The sequence below is a fragment of the Dasypus novemcinctus genome, chromosome 5, assembly GCF_030445035.2.
Source record: "Dasypus novemcinctus isolate mDasNov1 chromosome 5, mDasNov1.1.hap2, whole genome shotgun sequence".
NCBI lineage: Eukaryota > Metazoa > Chordata > Mammalia > Cingulata > Dasypodidae > Dasypus > Dasypus novemcinctus.
This window is the reverse complement of record NC_080677.1, coordinates 914,632-929,507: the sequence shown is the minus strand read 5'-3', so window position 1 is coordinate 929,507 and position 14,876 is coordinate 914,632.

Sequence of the window (14,876 nt, the reverse complement as noted above, 5' to 3'; positions counted from 1 at the left end):
TGGTCAGGGCATCCAGGGCTAAGCTGTATGCCTGATGTACAGCCAACTTAACTCACCTTTGGGTCCTGTATTTTATCAGGGAAATCTGCTTAGTGGACAGAGAGCAGCTGCACTCCAGAAGGCTTCGTCATGTGTGATGTTGGTGATGCCATCCACAAAGGATAGTAACTTCCTTTCTTATCTATTCAGATGTCCCCAAGGAGCTTCCCAGGTGGCCAAAGCATCTGAGAAGGGGTGACCTCTTCCAGGACAATTGCATATGGCAATGGACAGAGGACAAGGGAAGTCACTTTCTCCTGAAAATGGGATATGCCAGAAGACCCAAGTCTGATTTAATCCTAAAGTTGTCATTTTCATTTTAGCAAGGCTGCATAAAGCCAAGTCTTTTTTTTTTTTTTTTTTGAATTTTTTTATTTTTTATTGACTTTGTAATAATATTACATTAAAAATATATATGTGAGGTCCCATTCAACCCCACCCCCCCACCCCCCCTCTCCCCCCCCCCCAACAACACTCGTTCCCATCATCATGACATATCCATTGGATTTGGTAAGTACATCTTTGGGCACCTCTGCACCTCATATACATTGGTTTACATCATGGCCCATACTCTCCTCTATTCCATCAAGTAGGCCCTGTGAGGATTTACAATGTCCGGTGATTACCTCTGAAGCACCATCCAGGGCAGCTCCATGTCCCGAAGACGCCTCCACCTCTCATCTCTTCCTGCCTTTCCCCATACCCTTTGTCCATTATGTCCCCTTTTCCCAATCCAATGCCACCTCTTCTATGTGGACACTGGATTGGTTGTGTCCATTGCACCTTTATGTCAAGAGGAGGCTCAGATTCCACCTGGATGCTGGATGCAATCCTCCCATTTTCAGTTGTAATCACTCTAGGCTCCATGGTGTGGTGGTTGTCCTTCTTCACCTCCATCTTAGCTGAGTGTGGTAAGTCCAATAAATCAGATTGTAGGTGCTGGAGTCTGTTGAGGCTCAGGATCTGGCTATCACATTGTCAGTCCAGAGATTCAAATCCCCTAAATATATCTTAAACCCCAACATTAACTGCACCTCCAGCACATTAGCATGGAAGTCTTATGAAGGGAGATCCCATCTGAGTCCAGATTCATCACACATAAACACCATTTCCAAATAGGGGCCATCTGCCCTGGTAGTTAACCCCATCGGCCATGACCATAACTCCCATGGGTCTCTTTAGCCCTCAAAGGAACCAATATCTGGGGGTTGTATCTGCTTTATCTGTCTCTCTGACTCTGCTCAGTTGTGCATGAGGGCAAACCTTCTGCCAGCCTCCAGACTCTTTTTTAGAAACTCGTAGCCATATAAACTCATTTCTCCTTTCCATTTCCCCCTTACTTTAGGTCAAACAGCATTTTAAAGTCATGGTATTTTATGTAGACATAAAGCCAAGTCTTTAGAGTCTGCCTCCAAGGTGTAATGAGTAGCTGGAAGAAGAGAGTTATAAGCTCAGGGCCTATGGAAGCCCCCATTGCCAAAAGGACCTGGAATGCAGCCAGCAATTTTCACTCTAATGGTGTAATCGCATGGGGCTGAGGAGGGCAGAAGCTCAAGGACAGCTTATGGCCACTGTGGGTAGCTGAGAACTCCAGGAGGTATGAGAGGAGGTTGTTAAAGCCTCTACAATGAAAGAATCTCTGAGAACAATGGTGGGAGAGCCTGTTATATTGGAATTTGTACAGATTTGAGAGCCTTTTGTTATAGAAGACCTCATTCAAAATGGGCCAATTTGCAAGTGATGGAATAAAATTTGTATATGAATGATCTTGAATAAAATTTGTAAATGAAGAATATACTGCCTCCAGAACCAATAAAGTCCTAAAATATGCTGGGCTTCTTTTAACATTTTGAGTGCTGTCAATAGAGTAGAATAAAATCAAGGGTTGTTTCTTGACAGTATCAGGGATGAAGTTGCCCTCAACTGCCCAAAAATGTTACTGTTACTGAGGTAACAGGCCTTGTATTATGTGGGGTGCAATGCCCTGCCCCTTTTTGTGAGCTCCTTTATGAATGTTTGCATATGTTGTGTCAAATGAATCTTCTTAAAAGAGGATGTCATTGATGCAGTGTCAAATTCTGCTCCTGGAGAAAACTGGTTGGAGTTAAGATCTTTCCTGCAAATATTATGTGCAAAAGCAGAGGTTCCCCTGGATAGCCAGGTCAAGGTGTATAGAATCCTTTTGAAGGTGTGGGTGAGAGGCAGTTGAAATAAAGACTGAGTACAATAGATTAGCCAAACCTATGACTATAAAGTATTTACCAGTTGCTGATTGGATGGCAATTTCAACTTGGTATGGGGAACTTAATGGGTGGAATCATGGCATTAAATAAATTCACGACAAGATACCATTTATTCTTTCCACATTTAAGAACAGACAAATTGACTTATTAAATGGAAAACAGTAAGTATTCTACATAGGCTTTGTATAATGGGTATCTGTCCTTAAAGATCCTGTTTTATTTGCGATGGTGATAACAATTATGATAGGTTGGGAGAAATCCAGAGGGTTTATTTTGTCAAGCCAATGTTAAGTGCTATAAACTTAATTTAATTTTAATGAATTAATCCTTGGCCAGTCATTAATGCGCACTATGGGATATTTTAGGGATATTGGCACTATGACTGTGGGGAATTTAGGCAAGGCAATAGTTCTGATGGTTAAGGTGAGGTATACCTATGCACTCTCTACTTAATGTTTGGTAATTCTCCTAAGAATAAAAAGGATACTTTATTTAAACTTCGTGAAATCCCCAAGTATAACTGTAATTTGAGCTCTAGTAGTGATTAAGGCCATGAAGGTTTGCCAATTTCTGCATTTCAGTAGATGTTAGTTCATTTAGAATCTATGTTCTAGAAGTGCAAAAGACATTGGCTGCCCTGTTAATATTTTTATTGGCTCATGTTTTTCAGTAAATTTTGGATATCCAATTGTATCAAATTGCAATGCAGAACTCCAAGGTCTTGCTCCAAGCTCAACATCCAAGTGCAAGGTCCATGTGCAGGTCCAATTTTCAGGTCTTAGATCATGTCCAAGGAACTGGAAACATCTACGTCCAAGTTTCATTTACAATATCCATGTCCAAGGTTAGGTTCAGTTCCAAGTCTAATGTCCAGATCTGAGTTCCTGGTCCAAGTTTAGAGGTTCAGTCACAAGATTCACCTCCAAGGTCCTAGAAATAGTTCCAAAGTCCTGATTGTAGTCTAAACCTAAAGTCCAGGTCAAATCAATTACATACCCATGTTCAACATCTAAGTTCAAGATCTAAGTCCACAGTATAGGTCCAAATTTCAGGTCTGAGGTTATGTATAGATCCAGGAATTATATCCAAGATAAACATAGAGGTCCAGATGGAAGCCCAAGGTCTCCAGGTCCATGTCTGAGGCCCATGTGTAAGTTCCATCATCCAAGTCTTGGTCAATACTTAAGGTCCAGGTCCAGGTCCAGGTCTAAAGAATGTTCATTTACATCTGAGTTCTGTTCTAGCTTTGAAGTCTAAGTCCAAGGAACATGACAAGGTCTGAGGCCCAGAAATGAGGTCAGAATCCCATGATCAAAATCCAGAAGGAAGTACCAAAGTCCAGTCCAAGCTGATGTCCAGGTCTAAAGTCCAAGTCCTAGATCTATGCATAGTCATGTTAGCTCTAAGTTGAAGTCCAGATTCAAGGTTAAGTTCCAAGATCGAATATGCAGGTTCAAAGTCTGGACACACATTTGAGGCCCAAGGTTCAACACTGGTTTCCAAAGTCCAACTCCAGTTCTAGTTTCAAGGACCAGATCCTAACATAAGTCTAGTGCAGAGATCCAAGGTCAATTGTCCAGGTCCTGGTCTAGGTTTAGATTCAATATCTAAGCAAAGTCTAGTTATAGGTCTAAATTCCAGGTCTTAGGAGCCAGACAAACCCAAGTCCAAATCCAGATCCAAAGTTGATGTGAAAGGTTAGTGTCAGGTCTAGGTCTGAGTTCCAGATCTGAGTTTAAAAATCCAAGTTGCTGGTCTAAGTTCCAGGATACAGTTTCAAAGTCCAGGTCTTAGTTCAGGTTCAATGTCCAGGTCAAGTACATATCAGAGGACTAGTTTCAAAATACAGGACCAGGTCAAGATTCAGATCTTAAGTCCAGTCCAAAGTTGATACCCACAATATTGTTTAAGAATTAAGATTCATGTAGACATTCCAGGACCAAAACCATGTCCAGAACTAGGTCTGAGATCCTAGATGAAGGTTTTATGTCAAAGTCCAAGATTCAGATCCAGAGTCAGGTCCAAGTTCCCAGACATCCAGGTCAATGGTGGAGGTACCATGTCCAAGTCCACGGTATAGATCCAAAAACAAGGTTCAGGTTCAAAGTCTAAGTTCAAGGTCCTGATCTAAGTCTAAGATCTAGGTTTAATGTCCAGGTTCACAGTTTAGGTATAAGGTCCAAGATTTACTTCAGAGTTCAAAGTCCAGGTCCAACACCATGTCCAAGATCCCAATCCAAGGTCAGAGTTCATTGCAGAGCTCCAAGATTCAGTACAAGATTCAAGTTTAAGGTCAGGTCCAAGGAAATGGAAAATCCAGGTTCAAGGCCTAGGTCAAAGGTCAAAATCCATGCTCCTAGTCCATGTCAAAGTTTAGAGGTTCAGATCAAAGTTGTGTAGGTCAAAAGAAGTGCAGTGGACTAGAGGATATGGTTCTCAGTGTTTTTGTTTGGCAAGTCTTACCTTTACTTTGATCTATTCTAATATTCAATAAGAATTTATTTCAGAGACCAGCTCTGATTTTGAGCTTGAATTTTTCTTATAATGCTAGTGTTTGTATGTACATAATATTTTCATCTAGATTTGCTCTAACTCACAATGAGAAGGTACTGTTGAGAACAATGTGTAAATCTCAGCTTGTTTTCACACATACTGCTTAGGTTTCCCTTAACTTTTTCTCACAGAAAGAAAGTGTGAATGAGTGTTTCTGGGCTTTTTTCTCATATAAATCATATGTTCATGTCAGTTTATTCTAACAAGCAATAAGAAGTTACTTTGAAGAATGTCAGAGAGTGAACTTGTTTGTCCTAGTACTCTATATTTCCACAAAAGCTGCTTAGATTCATTGTAATTTGACCTCATACTGAGAAAGTATATTTGATACGAATATTTCTGACATTTTTGCTCATATAAAATTTTTCTAAAAACACAAAGAAATTTTAGAAACATGTCTGTTTTTTAATGTGTTTCCTTACTTGTACTTATACAAAAGATTTCATCTAATCCACAATAAAAATATACTTTGAAGAACAATGTATAAAACTGAGTTCATTTACTCTATAAACTTCTTGTTACCACAGATACTGCTTTGATTCATTTTAATTTTCTCTACAGTAAGATAGTGCAGTTGAGAAGAATGGTTCTGAGTGTTTTTGTTCAGATAAGGCTTTTGTTTATCCTGATTTATTCTTACATTCAATAAGAAATTTTTAGAGGCAAATATCTGATTCTGAGCTTGATTTCTTCTTAGAAGGCTAGTTTATATATACATTGTTTTTACTGGATTTGCTCTAAAGTGCAATATGAAGTTTGTTTTTTTTTAAAGGAGGTAACAGGGATTGAACCTGTGACCTCATGCATGGGAAGTAGGTACTCAGCCACTGAGCTATACCTGCTACCCAATAAGAGGTAGTTTTGAGAAAGACATGGGTTTATTTTCATACATACTGCTTAGGTTTACTTGTACTCAAAGGAAGAAAGTGGAGATGTGATGAATGCATGTTTCTGAGGTATTTTTCTCATATCGATCTTTCATTCATCTTGGTTTATACTAATAAGTAATGAGAAGTGTCTTTGGAGAGGAATATCTGATTCTGACATTAATTTCTTCTTATACTGCTTGTTTGTATACTTTGGTTTCATCCAGATTCTCTAGCTCTTATTAAGAACTTACTCTTGAGAATAATGTATGCAACTGAACTTGTTTATACTTATACTGCTTGTTTTCACAAATACTGTCAATTCATCTTAATTTCGGGGAGCTTTTTATTTAAAAGGTACTGTTGAAAACAGTATATGATTATGGACTTATTAACCAAATACTCTTTGGATTCACTTTAACTTGCTATGACTCATAGTCATAACATACTTACTTTTGAGAACATTATGTTAGTATGGGCTCCTGTTCACAAATACTGCCTGGATTCATCTTATTTTGCTCTAACTCTCTAAAAGTAGGATTTTTAGGGTAATGTGTGAATCTGAGTGCCTTTTCACAAACACTGGACCTGGAAATTTTGTCTAGACTGTGATTTGGCTTGCAGCATGAACTTGAACATGAAACTTGTACCTGGCCCTCAATCCTGAACTAGAGCCAGGACTTGGCCTTTGACCTTAAACCTCAGACTGGATCTTGATCCTTGGTCCTGGACATTGGACCAGTTCCTCAACGTGCACTTTGAAACTGGACCTTGGACCTGGAATCATGACCTGGGATGTGACCCTGACTTTTGACATGAGCGTTAGATCTGGCAATAGGACTTGAACATGACTCTTGAACCTAACCTGGACATTTGTCCTGGATTTTGCCAGTTCCTTGGACTTGACCTTAGAGCATAATCCTGGTCCTGGTCCTGGACCTTGGACTTGGACCTTTAACCTTCACTGAATCTGAGTCTTAAATATGCATCTTCAATGTTGTGCCAACCTTAGAACTGGACTAGACTCCAACCTGGACTGTGGACTTAGACCTTGGATGTGGACCTGAAACTTGAAGTTGGACATTGGTACTGTAACTCTACCATGAAGCTGGAATTTAGACCTGGGACATTGGACCTAAACATTGTGCCTGAATTTTTCCAGGTCCAATGTCCAATTAAATCTCAGTCAGAGATCCTATGCAAGTATCTAGTGGCCAGTTTCAAAATCAAGGTCCGTGATCAGGTCAAAGTATCAGGTTCAAATTCTAGTTCCAAATCCAAGTCAAAACAGGCCTCATATTCAATACAAAGGTCAAAGGCCAAGTTACAAGATCCAGATGCAGGACCCTGGTCCAGGTGAAGGCACAAGGTCAAGGACCAGATCCAATGTCCAGGTCAAATATTAGGTTAATAATACTGGATAAATCAAGATGCAAGAGAAAGGTCCGCTATTGAGGCCTAAGGCCCAAGTGTAAGGTCTGTGTTTAGTTTCTGAGGTCCAAGTTCCAGGTTTCAGATCCTGGTTTGATCTAGTTACTGGTCCAATGTTCAAGATCAAGGTTCAGGTCCAGATCCAATTATCAGCTCTAAATGAAACTAGACAAATCCATGTCTATTGTCCAAATCCAATGTCAAGTCAGAGTAAAATCCAGGTAAAATCCAGGTCTGAATTCCAGGTCTTGGTCTGAGATCAAACTCAAGATCAAACTCCAGATCAAAAATCTAAGCTCAGTGCTGAGATCCAAAGTCCAGATGAATGCCCAAGTCCAGGTCTCAGGTTAAGTCCAAAGTACTAGACAATTGTCAAGGATCAAGCTCAAATTCTGGTCCAATTCCAAGGTACAGGTCAAATCTATATCCTAGTTCCAAATTCAATGTCCAGGGACCAAGTCAATCCCTAGATCAAGAGCAAGGTCCAAGTTCCAGGTCCCAGGCAGTGTCCATGTGCATATGTGAGGCCTAGGACTAAGGTCCAGTTCCAGGGTCCAGGTCTGAGACACAAGTCAGGTTAGAGGTCCATGTCTAAAATCTAGGTCCAGGTTCAAGTTCCATGAAAAAGGGCCAGGTCAAAAGTCAGGCCCACAGTCCTATAACAATACAGGCACATGGTTGAGAATTAATCACAAGTTCCAAGAGCCAAGTCCAAATACAAAGTCCAGGTCAAAGTCCAAGGATAAAGATAAGCTTGTGACCTGAGATTCAGGTAAAAGTTCAGGTTCAAACTCTGGATCCAAATTTCCAGAACAAGGTCCCAGGCTCAAACCTAATATTCAGATCTAGGTATAATGACAAGTCTAAGTTCCTGATCAAATATAAGGCAAGGTCCAACATGCAGGACCAGGTCAAGATCTTGGTCCTGGGACTACATCCAGGTCCAGGTCTAGGCCGAAGGCTAGGTCCATGCTTCAGCTCTAGATCCATTCTCCAATTCTACCAGCATATCCATACCTATCGTCCCAATCACAATCTACTGCCACCATCACAATCCACAATTCCCCATACCCACCCACTCTTTACCCCCTACATGCTGACTCACTACGTATCCCCTTCTTCACACCATTTGTTACCTATTCCCTGACCCACGCCTACTTGTTACCTACACCTCACCTTATACCAACTCACTATCTACCCTCCAGCTTCCTCACCCATTACCCACCCCATGTGCCATAATCATGAATTAATTACCCCTAGACACCTCAAGTTACCGTGGATGTACCTCATCCCATACCCACTCTCTACCTACCCCTGCTTCACACTCAGTCACTCTGACCCCGGTCTATCTAAACTCCCTGTTCCCCATACTCATGCCTACTCTCTCCCTACCCCCAGCTCACACCTAGTCAAGACCTAAACACCTCCCCATATCCACTCACTACCTCCTGGCCTAGCCCACACCCATACCCACTCAGCAACTAACCTTGCTCCACAGCCAGTCATTTCTTATCTCCCACTCCAAGCCACTCACTACCTACCCTGAGCCATTCCCACTCACGATTTATACCTGTAACTGCACAGAAAGTGCACAATCATTAAATGTAAAGTAAAATGGTATCAGTTTGCCATTGCCTAATTCACCCATGGGTTCATTCACTCATTCGTTTCATAAATATCATGATTTACCTCATGGAATTATTAAATATCAAAAGTTGTTATAGGACAACTTTTGTTGTTTGAAAGAACAAATACAAATTAGACATAATTCTAGACCTCTAGAATATGTCAGCCTATAAAAAGATAGGTATAAGTCAACATTGTTATAATTAATCAAATAAGTGCTAAGTTAGAGAAAAAGCTAGGTATTCTGACAAAACACAGGGACACCTAACTGACAGGAGAGGTCTTGGAAAAAACAAACTGGTTCCAAACCCTGAAACGCGAGTCAACCTGAAGTGAAAAGAACAGCATGTGCAAGTCTCATGGGCCAGAGCAAATGTGGTATAATCAGAGAATAGGTCATAGATCATCAAATAACAAGTAAGTTATTAATTCATGCTCCTTGAGGGCCGGTTTCATACCAGGCATGTGCCAAGTGCCATGCATTAGCGTCCTCCTGCATTCCTCACCTCCACTACAGAGGTGCTATTTTTATAATCGTTTTACAGATGAGAAAAATGAGGCTGAGAGAAGTTAAGCTACTTTCCTAAGGTCATGAAGCTACTATGTGGTAAAACTGGGAATATGTGAAGCCAAAGCTTGGTCAACATCGCCTCTCAACCCTGGTAAGAATGGTGAAAGGTGGAACCGAGAGAGAAGGAAGGCCAGATCATGGGGCCCTCAGGGAGTTTTGCTAAGAGTTTGGGATTTCTGTTGGAAATCAAGAGAAGTCATTAAAGAATTTGTATAGTAACATTGGTTAGGGATTTTCCCCTAATTTTAAAAGGAATTTTAATTACAATTTAAAAAATAATACAATGAATCTCCATCATGTTTGGGGGACACAGGTAAGTATAAATAAGAATATAGAAGTCAGTCAGTGTTCCAACAATCAGAGATAAACACTGAAAGCTCTTTAGTATATTTCCTTCAGGTCTTTTATATAGTTTCCCATTCACTCATTAAAAAAATAGCCAATAAGTTTGTTTGATGCTGATCATGGTGCTAAGCACTGGAGGTGCACTGATGAGCAAGGCAAATATGTTCTCTCCTCACGAGCTTCACTGTTTAGGGATGAAGACAGACATTGAACAAGAACGTGCTATGGCAAGCGCGGGATCCAGCGGGAGTGTGAAATTCCGGAGCCTAAGCTTGGCTGGGTGAGCAGTGAAGGAAGAACATGCAAACGCAAGGAGCAGCATGTGGGGGAAGCACTGAAATGGGAAAGAGTATGGCACTTCTGAAGGACAGAGAAGTATCCCGACGGCTGGGGCCTGCCGAGTCAGGAAGAGAGTGGCTGAGATGGGGAGGAGACCCGGCAGTCACCAGCGAAGGCAGGACTTCGGAGGCCTTTGGAGGCCACGTAAGGCCATTGGACTTTAACCTAGAAGCAGTGGGAAGTAATTAATGTTTCTTAAACAGCAGCGTGACCTAGAAAGATGGGAATGTTTAGTACATCAGTCTGGATCACTGGCTTAAGTGATGGGGGTCAGCCTAACAGGAGGTAACTGCATTCAGGGCGTGATGATGGACATTGTGTTCGAGTGCTGTTGACGGGAGTGTGTATGTGTGTGGAATTTCAGCTCAAAAACTCAAAAGAACACAACACACTTCTGAAATTCCCTTAAATATTTCATTCATTTCTCATCCTCAACTTCCAGTGCCTATGTACCTGGTATCTCTCTCTCTGTCTCTGTCTGTCTCTGTCTCTGTCTCTCTCTCTCTTTCCCCACCCCACCCCCCTTTCTCTCATACACCCACTCTCATTCACCTCACACATACTTTCACTGCCTCCCTTCTCTACAGAAGGCAGTTTTATTCCAGGTAATTGCTCCAATTTCACCCACCACGCTGCCTAGTAAATTGCAAATTCAACTATTACTCTTATTACTTCCTTAGAAGGGAAGAGGTGGGTTATAAATAAAATTCATATTTACACTTAACACTTTATGCCACATTAAAATTATTTCATTGTATGATATGAGGATTCATCTTTTTCTTTTTTAAATTCATATACTTGACTACTTTTTCCAAAGCCATGTCATGAACCATCCCTCTCTTTCCCATTTGTTTTATACGTAGTATTTATACATGCTAGGTGTATCTGGACCTGTTTCCTTACAGCATTCTCTCTGTTAGTACTTGCACCACCATCTAACTGTTTTAAGTTTTAAATACTGCCTTGGCTGGTCTCATCTGCTTATTTTCCAAAGACCTTTAGAATTATTGAAACAAGTTTAAAAAATGAGAATTAATTTAAATTTAAACCAATAAAAATTTTAGGTAGAAATGATGTTTTTGTAATAGTTGATCTTTTACCCATAAATAATGTATTTCTCTCGATTTATTCAAGTCTTCATGTTTCTTAGTAATAATTTTAGGTTTTTCCATATAACTCACACATATTAGAGAGTCTTTGCTGCCATTGTAAATTATTTTTCCAATCAATTTCTATCTGGTTATTCTATACATTAGCCATTTAATAAACAATTATTGAATATGTGCAGAGTATCAGACACATATGTAATAGGTACAGATTAAAAAAACAAATTTAGTATTATAAATATTTTTAAAAGAGAATTCGAATGTAGTTTGGTTCATGTAAGAGAAGGATTCGCCTAATCTCAAAACATTTCTTTAGGAAATGAGGCTTTAAAAAATGCTCTCAAATAGGACCCCAAGGAGACACTTTGGAAGTCTGTAGGGGAATCTGAGTTGTCACAACGACTGAGGGTGCGTCTGACATTTTCTAAGTAGAAGACGTTGCTGACATTTGCGTTCCAGGATGCCTAGTCACGAAGTGAAAGCACGACAAAACCAGATCGGAGGCGGAGAGAGAAATAAGAGGATAGAAAGAGCCAGGAGGTTGTGGGATGGGCATAGTGGGTATTCACACTAAACCTCAGGGCAAAGCTACAATAACTGCAACTGTGCAGCAGAGGCGCAGGAAGAGATGGAGAGTGAAACAGACGCACGCACATGATGGACTCCTGGAAGGAGTCGTTTTGAGTAAGTGGGGCCAATACAATGGACCTAGAAAATTTTGCCTTAGCATGAAAAGGCCATTTGCCGTGAGAAAACTACATCCTTCTTTGATTCAGAAAAAAAACAGTCTCCAATAACTGACACGAGGAGACCTTGTGCCACAAGGTTTGCATAGAAGTTAGAAGAGAGGGACTAGCCTGAGAGAAGAGTCAGTGGAGCCCGCTTGCGCCTGGAAGATGCATTCCTGTCGCAACGTTTTCATGGGGCAGGAAGGAAGCCCGCCTCTCCGGGTCCTGCACGAGAACGGGACAGGCATCTGATTATCAATGCTGGGTGCCAAGAAAGCAGAGGGGACTTTTTAAAAAGCGCAACTCTTGAGGCCAGCGTCGCGCTCTTAAAGTCCTCTTCGTCTTTCACGGAGAATCACTGAATTCACTGTGAGCCCCGCAAGGAGACAGCCTCCCCTAAACTTGAGTTTAGAATCTCCTGAAACACACGCAGGACATGGAAAAGGTTAGCATTTTATTAATACCTAAAGAACACTTACAAACTAAAGAAAAAGAGTTTTCTAAAAATAAAAAATATGGGAAAAGCAATCATCAGGAAATTCACTAAATAAATACAAGTGTAAATGAAACAAGTTTAATCTTACAATTAATGGAAAGCAAATTAGAGCAACCAAGAAATATTATTTTTATCTATAAAAAAGGCATAATAGGGAAGCGGACTTGGCCCAGTGGTTAGGGCGTCCGTCTACCACATGGGAGGTCCGCGGTCCAAACCCCGGGCCTCCTTGACCCGTGTGGAGCTGGCCATGCGCAGTGCTGATGCGCGCAAGGAGTGCCGTGCCACGCAGGGGTGTCCCCCGCGTAGGGGAGCCCCACGCACAAGGAGTGCGCCCTGTAAGGAGAGCCGCCCAGCGCGAAAGGAAGTGCAGCCTGCCGAGGAATGGCACCGCACACACAGAGAGCTGACACAACAAGATGAGCAACAAAAAGAAACACAGATTCCCGTGCCGCTGACAAGGATAGAAGCAGGCACAGAATAACAGACAGTGAAAGGACACAGAGAACAGACGGGGGGGGAGGGGGGGGATGTTGGGGAGAGAAATAAATAAAAAACAAATCTTAAAAAAAAAAGGCATAATATCCAGCAACAGACATTATGTATGTTGCTTATATATGACGGTTATGGATATAAATTTAAATGTATGCAAGCCTGTACATATATGTGAAACAATGGACAATCAGTTGAATAAATTACAGTGCACTTCTAAGATGCACTCAATGAATGTGAAGCTGAATTAAAATATTTACAATGTGAGCAAGTAAATTCATGTGCACTGATTCTAATAGTAAAAGAATTATAGGTTCATGTGTATGTCAAAAAATATTGATGTATTCACACCAAGCTTACCTGTGTTTATTCCCCTGTATTGAAATCCTGAGAAGTTTTTATTTTTCTTGTTTTTGTGTTTACTCACTTTCCACAAAGAGCCTGAATAAGTTGTGTTATTATTTTTTAAATATTTTATTTTTAAGTAGAAAAAAAAATTGATGTGAAAACAGGGATTCGTAGAGGTATCCTAACTTACCAACAATAAAAATAATAAATGATAAAACTGCAATTCTAATACGCCTGTTTATTTTCCTCTGGAGGTCATGCTTTTATTACGGAGCCGTATGATTGCTTAGCTGAAAGACCTATTAGACTTGAACAGTGGAGCCGGCGCACGCACTGTGGAGAGCACACGGGGAAACCTAACTGGGTGCCGGGCTTAGACACCTGTCGCCTCCCTGCAGGCTGGCCCTGCTCGGCGCCCAGGCCCCTGAGGCCTCCGCGGACCCTCAGCCCCGCGCTCGTGCAGTGCACGCGCTGCGCCTCCGGCGGGGACAGCCGCGCGGGAAAGACGCTGAAGGTGACCCCAAGGGGCCCCGCGTGTAAGCCTTAGAAACCGTTCCGCTTCCGGCGTCCTCAGCGGATTCTACTGGAAAATGAAAGCAGGACTTCACCGGCGGAGCGAGCCTGGCACGGAGCGTGGTCTCCTGCCTGCAGGGAGGGGCGCACTTCATCACGTGAACTACTAATTATGCGTCGCCAGCTGCTCTGGGAGACGTGAATCACATCCAACGAGCAGGAGAGCAGCTATTTATCAACGGAGGCCAAGAAGATGGAGCATTACCTAATAAACTATAATAGACAGTTAATAAGACCTAAAAATCAATATTCTTTCCACTACCGTGCCAGAGCAATCTGGTTACGATGAAAAAATATACAAATATGAGCTATTTGGTCTAAAGACATGTGCAGCTGCATTCAGAGAGAAAAAAAATTTATAAGAATGAATCTGTGAAATAATCACAAATATGGAGTTTTAATGACACAGTGTGGTCAATAAAATAAATAAAGCAGCTCAGGTACTGTAACTTAAATTAGGAGTACCCTGGATATTCATTTTAGAAAAATCTTTCCAAAGTCAATTTGGATCTACACTGTTCCGTTTCCAATCATTTCTGAGCTTCTGGCGTTTTGGTAAAAAGACCGGTACGACGCCACGTGGTTTGCCTTCTCTCCAAACGCTGTTTTTAAAGGCATTTAAGGGCTCAGGCTGTAGCAGGGAAGCTCATCCCTCACTCGCTCCCAGCGAGATGTCCACTGGCCCCCAGTGTCAGGAATGAGCCCTCCTGCGCGGACTCCTCGGCGGCCTGCATGGCCTCTCGGGGTTCCCCGCGCCCCGCGCGCGCCCCGCGCTGCTCGGGACCCCCGGCGAGCGCCAGGGAGAGAATTAACCACACGGTCGCCTCCCACAGCGGATCCTTTCTTCTCTCTGTGTAAGGATGATTACAAAGAAAACACACAAGCACAATGTAGGCCTTATGGGGAAAGCATCACCACCAAAAAACAGGCACAATGTACTCAGAACCCAGAGGAAAGGCCATCTCTGCGCTGGAAAAGTCCTACATACGTGAGCGCCTGTGTAAAAGGCAACGATGGGGGTGGAGGTGGCTCAGGCAGTTGAGCGCCTGCCTCCCACACGGGAGGTCTAGGGTTAGGTTTCCGGTGCTTCCTAAAAACAAACAAGAAGCACGAAACAAAG